This window comes from Cibotium barometz, chromosome 45 (genome assembly GCF_041138505.1).
Source record: "Cibotium barometz isolate CiBa-2024 chromosome 45, ASM4113850v1, whole genome shotgun sequence".
Lineage (NCBI taxonomy): Eukaryota > Viridiplantae > Streptophyta > Polypodiopsida > Cyatheales > Cibotiaceae > Cibotium > Cibotium barometz.
In genome coordinates, this window is record NC_141090.1 from 34,843,064 (window position 1) to 34,851,168 (window position 8,105).

An 8,105-nucleotide genomic window follows, 5' to 3' on the forward strand; every position below is an offset into this window, starting at 1 on the left:
GATAGAGCAACCGTAGGCTGCTTCTTGCTGCTCCAAGTCACAGCAGCACTCCCCAAAGAAAACATGAATCCACTGGTAGATCTTCTATCTGAGATACTACCAGCCCAATCAGCATCTGTGTACCCATGTACACATATCTCTATCCCAATCTCATAGAACAGTCCACAATGCAAAGTAGACCTCACATACCTCAGTATGCGTCTCACTGCATCCAAGTGCGGTTTCCGTGGAACCTGCATAAACTGACTCACCAACCCAACAGCATAGCTCAAATCTGGCCTGGTGATGGTCATATAGATCAAGCTTCCTACTATGCGCCTATACATAGTAGGGTCCTCCAAAATCTCTCCAGAATCTGCACTCAACTTGCCATTCTGATCCAATGGCACAGAAATAGGCTTACAGCCTGTCATACCATACTTGGACAACATGTCCAAGCCATACTGTCTCTGCAGTAATCCAATACCATGTGGTGACCTAATCACCTCAATGCCCAAGAAATATCTGAGCTCCCCCAGATCCTTCATCTCGAACTTTTGTCTAAGCAAGATCTTTACATCAAAGATCTCTACATCATGGTCCCCCGTAATGATCAAGTCATCTACATAGATGACAATAAGCACAACTCCTCTATCACCATGTCTCACATACAGCGAGAAATCTGCATTGGCTACATGAAAGCCAATAGTGACAAGATATTCAGAAATCTTGTCAGACCATGCTCTTGGTGCTTGTTTTAAGTCATACAAGGCTTTCTTCAACCTGCATACATGCTCGGGGTGACTCACATCCTCATAACCAGGTGGCTGCAACATATACACCTCTTCTTGCAAATCCCCATGCAAGAATGCATTCTTTACATTTATCTGATCTAAAGACCATTGCTTTGACGCAGCCACTGCTATCACAACTCTCACCATTGCCATCTTGGCAACTGGACTGAAAGTTTCCTCATAATCAATGCCATATGTCTGCGCATATCCTTTGGCTACCAATCTAGCCTCGTACTTATTTATGCTTCCATCACTATTATGTTTAACTTTGTACACCCACTTGCATCCAATGGCTTTCTTGCCTTCAGGCAATTGCACTAAATCTTAAGTTTCATTTCCATATAGTGCATCCATCTCCTCATCCATGGCTTTCTCCCAATACACATTTCCAACAGCCTCATCAATGCATGTGGGCTCAACAACCTGCACAACCTTTGCCATATATGCATAGTGATGTGCCACATAACCATCATATGTAAATCTCTGCACAGGGTTCTTCACTCTCCCTGATCTTCGCAGCTTTTCATTCATGGCTTCCATATCCTTCTTTACACCAGGTGTTCTCATAGCTGGGATCCCAAGCTCCTCATCAAGGCTTATATCTGAGCCACATGAGAATGCCCTGCAGAAATGTCAGGCATACCAAGGGACTCAACCACTTTCTCTTTTCCTTTACGTGATGTACTAATCACATTTGCAGGACTGGTATTATGACGCAGCCTGCCACTCCATGGTCTATCAATAGACCCACTAGATGACTCAAAGACTGTGATTGCTGACCTGCATTCTGTGCAACCACACTTCCACTCACATCAGCCCCAACAGCTTCTTTTTCAGCAGCATACCAGCTGCTCATCTCATCAAAGACAACATCCCTGCTTACCCTCAACTCACATGTAGCAGGGTTATAACACCTGTATCCCTTTTGCTCAAGGGAGTATCCAATAAACACACATTTTTCAGCTTTTGGATCCAGCTTAGTTCTCTGCTCATCTGGCACATGCACATATGCAATGCATCCAAAGACTTTCAGATGAGACAAATCTGGTTTTTTGCCAATAAACTTTTCCTCTGGTGGAGTTACATCATGTATGGCTGCAGTTGGAGTCCTGTTCATGATGTATACTGCTGTAGAAACAACCTCAGCCCAATAGCAGTGCGGCATATTCTTCTCTTCCATCAATGCTCGCGTAATCTCAGCAATGTGCCTGTTTTTCCGCTCAGCAACTCCATTTTGCTGCGGAGTGTATCTGCATGTAAACTGTCTCCGAATACCATTCTTCTTCAAAAATTCAGAGAACTCATTGGAGAAGTACTCTCCCCCTCCATCTGACCTTAGACACTTTACATATTTCCCTATTTGCTTTTCAACCAAAATTCTGAAATTCTGAAAGTGAGTGAACACCTCACTCTTCTCCTTCATGAAATATACCCACACTTTCCTTGTGTGGTCATCAATGAAAGTCACATAATACCTGCAGCCCCCCATAGATATGGTCTTCGTAGACCCCATACATCTGAATGCACAACATCTAGTGCATTTCTGCTCACATATCTGTTACGTGGAAACACATGCTTTGTTTGCTTCCCAAATTGGCATGCTTCACATATTTTTTGCATACCTTCCACTTTAAATTTTGGCAGCCCTGTCACAATTCCTTTTGTCTGCATAGACTTCAATCTCTACACATTTACATGTCCAATCCTTTTATGCCAAATGTCTGTGTCTGCAACAATCCCTGAACCATTTGCAAACATTGCAGCACTCATCTCAGGCATGTCTACATCCAACGTAAACATTCTACCCACTCTGTTGCCTTTTGCAACCAACCTGCACTTGTCTTTAAAATCTTCAACATAACACCCATCAGGGTTAAACCGAACCTGCAAACCCTGCTCAATCATCTGGCCAACTGAAACCAGATTCTTTGTTATGTTCGGTACATGAAGTACATCTGCAAGGTACTTCACTTTGCCATCCTGCATAGACAATGGCACATCTCCAACATGGGCAATTGGATGAGTAGTGTCATCCCCTATTTCCACAAAACCTGGTCTTTCTGAGTTTTTCATCTCCTTGAACCACTCCCCATGACTTGTCATGTGGTTCGAAGCACCTGAATCCACATACCATACATTATCTTTTTGTGCTGCATCAACATTTTCAGACATGGCATTCACGACATGTTGCATAACAAATAACCTTTCATTATCCTCATTATTTCTGCTTGAGGATGCATAGTTGTTTTGCTGCACTTTCCCATTTTGCATATCAGCTTGCTTCTTATAACATTCTGCCTGTACATGTCCAAGCTTACCACAATAATAGCATTCATGTGCATCATTATATTGCCTTTGCCAATTTCCACGGCCTCTTTGACTCCCCCTGCCTCTGAATTTGCCTCTTCCACCTGCGTGTTGTTGTTGTTTTTGATTCTGGGACTGTTGTTGTTGCTGTTACTGCTGGCCATAATTCTGATTACCTGTTCGGCCACCTCCTTGACCGTGTCCACGGCCTCCTCTACCTCGTCCTCTTCCTGAACTCGTGTAGAAGGCCTGTTGCTCTGAATTGTTTTTGCTTTGTGAAGACTGTTGGTCTTCACCCAAGTTCTTCTCTTCGATAATCAGCATAGACACCAAATCTGTAAAGTTGGGAATGTTTTCTCGAGTCTGAATGGACGTCTTGAACGCCTTGTATTGTGGCCCGAGACCACATAGACAAACCTCCACCTTATCATCATCATCTACTGACACACCAATAGATGCAAGGGATTCCACAATGCCCTTTATCTTCAACGCATAGTCATTCGCAGACATGCTCTTTTTCCCCACAGTATGAAGTTCATTCTTCAACTATATCTTACTTGCCTTGGTATTTGTTTCATAAAGCTTTACCAAGGTGTCCCACGCCTCCTTGGGGGACTTGGCATCCTGAATGTGCCCAATCATGGAGTCCTGTATACTAATGGAGAGCCAATACATGACTTTTCTGGCTCCTTGGTTCCAGTCTTTAAACTCTTTCACATCAGTAGTCGGATTTATATCCGGTATCTCCCGTGCCTCTTCATGCTCACCTTCTATGTAGTCCCAATAGCCTTTTCCCATCAGGAAATTCGTCAACCTGAACCTCCAAGCATGGAAGTTATTCTTATCTAGCTTCTCAGCCACAATCTGTGTTATGCCATCATTAGACATCTTGCCAAACACACAATTTTACCAGAAACTGCACTCTGGTTTTTCCTGCACAACTGCTGTATTTTCTGCAGCGGTACTGTAGTACTCTCAAATGTCACAACCAGTGACTTCAATGTGCATACATACACCCAATGGCAACTGTAGACCTCTTTGTAGCACCCACAGTGTCTGCACAGTCAATCTGTCTTCCTGCAGTTCTTAAAACAGAGTTTTGCAGAGAATCGATGACTTACCTGCAGTGCTCGAAATCGCCTGCTTTCTAAAAAACGGAGGTCCAGATGCGCCCGAAACGTGTTCTCGGCCCTCAAACTTTGTTCGATAGGACATTATAGTTGCCCTATAGCTTTACTCCCATGAAGAAAGCTCCTCAATCAGAGATCGTTGCCGGTGCCTCCCGTAGAGCTCCCGACAAGGGTGTAGTCACCAACACAAATAGGGAAGAGTAGTTGAAGCTCTTACCCTCATACCGGTTCCTGTGGTTCTCTTGCTTGCAGCTCAGCCCTTAGCACAAACCAGGCTCTGATACCATGAAAAGATGAAGGGGGGAAGAGAGCTTGAGCTCTTGCAAGCACACACACACACTCACAAAACCCTAATAGAGAACACACAAGGTGAGAGGCTGAAAATCTTCTTCTTCTTCACTCAACACTCAACACACCCTATACAAGAATAAGAGTACACACAATATGAAAGGTACTCAACCAAATACATACACGGGTTCTCTATAGTGTGAACCCGACTAAATGAGCTGGCGCTATAACTATGCCAGTCTCTAGAATGGCTGTCACACAGCCTGTCATCCCACTGGCCGCATATCACCCAAGATCTCACCAACCATGCTTGTGGTGTAAGTGTGGGGCCTATCCCCCAGGCGGGTCATCAGTGGCCACCGCCTCACTAGACGAGCTCGATATCTCAACAGTAATGCTCTCCTTTCTGCTGTTCTCTACCTTCTCTTTACTATCTACCATGTCCCTTTTGCATGCTAGTTGCATGAAGTAGAGGTTGATCTCTCCATAGCTTCCTCCTTCTTGCTCTCTACCTGTAACATACCCATCTTCTCTAATAAAGAAATGTCCATGTAATAGATAAATTTATGAGTTTTTATGGTATAAAAATCAATGATTTTATTATTTGAGTCATTTCAACTTAGAATCTTCAAATTCTGAGCCCAAATTTGGAATCTACGCACGATTTTACCCTAATATAGGATTTTACAGCATCCAAAACGGACACCGGATCAAGCTTATACGCAAATTTCAGTCATTTTAGTTAAAAAGCGACGACCTTTAAACCTTAATAAATGCACGACCGGGCGTCCGATTGACGAACGGTCTGAACCCCAACGACCAAGAGAACCTCTCAGACAAAAAAAAATCGTCCCCCCGGGCGGTCCGACACGCAAATCGAGGCGAACGTCCCAAATTTGGGTACCCCGCCCCAAAATTTTGGACCATACACACTTACTAGGGTGCCTGTACGATGGCCGCCCAAGAACCAAAGGACGGCCGCCCACTGTGTGGTCCACACGTACCCCGACGTGGACACCCATGCTGCCCCAGACTAGATAAGGTACATGCGTACCACTCCTTTCCCTGACAAACTGACACCGTACCTTTCCCCTAGACCCATGCAGGCCACTGATCCATAGCCTTTGATGGTACACCGTCCTTTCGTCCTTTCTTTGCACAGCGCTCGTACCCTCACGCCTCAGTTATATAAATCCCTGGGATGCTCCACAGGCAGCACGCATTTCTGTGCAGCGTATGCCCTGTTGTACCGTCATCCATACCGCCATCCATCCCTGTGTAGCGTACTTGTTGCGGTACAGCCGCCCCTTGCAGCCACCCCTCTCACACCCCCTCATTTGCCTCTTTTCAGATAGGCCAATTTTCCTCCATCTCCTCTTGCTAGGAGGCAGTCTCCTTAACTCTTCTCCCCCCTCGTGTGAATACACTTACAGCAGCCCTCACAGCCCTCCTCCACGTTTTTGGTCTTAAGGACATCTCACAATTCCCCCCCATTTGCGTAGACTTTAATAAGGGATTTTTGCCTTTAGGAAGGGTTCATTCGCTATAGTCTTTTGCTCATACGGGTGAGCAAACAATCTCACAATTGAGATCCGACTGAAGCGTTTCGACCGCGGCGGCAGCGAGCCCTACAAGTCGATGTCCAAGATGGCCCCATCCCGAAAACGTCAGAATATTGCCCCGACAATGAAATTAGGGAAGATGCTCCCACCGATGTGGCTCCAACCCTCCCTCTTTAAGCTCCTCAAGGAAATGGTGCCAGGTTAGCTTGGTTATATTTTAAAGAAAAGTTTATATATATATATATTGCTAATAAATGTGTATCTTTTCCTTTTTGAAATAATGACATAAAATTGTATGAAGTTACGAATTGTGTGATGTTGTATTCAATAAATTGCATTGAAATTGTTATCTTTAAAGAGTGCAAGATTTCCTGGCTTCAACGCTAACTCCGTTCTGTGCTTGTGTAGCCGGGCGGCGTCGTTAGCAAAGCCCGGGAATGGCCCAAGGTATCCCTCGTACCATGGGAAGAATAAGGTTCGCCGATTGAGGCGAGAGGTTATGATGCTGCCTAGTTCTGAGGGCCCAGGCTAGTGCGGTAATAAGCCCACCCTAGTGTGTAGACATCCCTCTGAGGGTCGGGAGGATGGAGCGATGGAGCCTCAGAGGGCGACAGGCCAGCTTGAGTCCTCGCCAGTGGCCGACGATGAGGTGTATGGTCCCGTAGGGTTTTGCCCAGCATGTAAAGGCTGGAAGGCCGAATTCTAGATCATCAGCAGAATAAAGGAAAAGAATAAGAGAGCCAGTTTGGCTTGTATGGAATTGATTCATGTATCAACTTTTATATATATATCTTGTCTTTGGCATGATTGTATTGTGTAAAAAGGTTGTTTTAAAGGGCCGTAATTAAGGAACATGTTTATTTATGTCAAACAGTGTGGTAGGATTAATTAGAAAATAAATTGATGCGTGAGTAGGGTGGAAAGTGAGAGAATGGAATGCCCCGATGGCACCATCCTACGGACGGGTGGACCCGATTAGTCGGGTAGCTTTCCAACAGATTAAGTGAAAGCCCTATGCTAGATAATTAGGTTCTTGGGCAACTCTATTCTAGAAGACTAGGTCCTTGCATGGATGAGGAAAAAAGCGTTGCCTCTAGAAATCAAGTCTAGTCGTTGCCCAATTTATGATAAATTACTCTATGGGTGATTTGACTTTTAGAAGATCACACTTCCCCTATGGGATAGGACTAGGTCTTACCTATGAATCGTATCCTTGAATCTCTACATGGTCAAGGTGTCGATAAATAGGAAATTTTCTCCGAGCTAAGACTTAGTGGACTATCTTAAGTGTTTTCCCTATTTTAGAAGGGGGAACCTTACAATTGGTATCAGAGCCAGGTTTAGCTCCTAGGAATTTCCATTTAAGGACTGTTTTGTAATGAATGTTTTACCTAACATAATGCTAATTAATAAAAACATCTTACTAAAACAAACAAGTTGAATTGATGTTTGAATGATTGTAGGAAGAGGAAGATGCCTACTCGAAGTTTCTAGTTTTCCAATGCATCTTCGAGACTGCTAGTCACTCCTCGAATTTTGAGTTCCGTGACACCATGGTGCAGATACTAGAGAAGATGTCCCTCCCTCATTTCTCTCGTATTGAAAGAGGATGGGGTAGAGATTTCTGGAGTCGTGGGCCGAGATATTTCTTCATCCGAGCAGATCGAATTGGGACCTCACCACCGACCTTAAGCGGATTCGTTGGATTGAAAAGTTGAAGATGATCCGTTTATTTTGGTTCGTCGGTACCCCCAGGGCCGACACCTCTGTGACTATAGATGGGATTCGCATACCCTAGGATCACTGGGTGTATGACAAAGCGATGCAAATCTTACCTGTTGATAGAGTAGCTGTGTTGGGATCTACCCCAATCCAGAGTCTACCACCCTTACCATCAGTTTTTAGAGTCTTAGAAACTACAGCGGAACCCCCATCATATTTCACCTATGTGGACCGCTCTATCCTTATGTCATAGTCAAGCCTACAAATTTCCCTTGATGCAAATAAGACTAATTATATTAGTCTCAGATCTTTGTAATAAAACT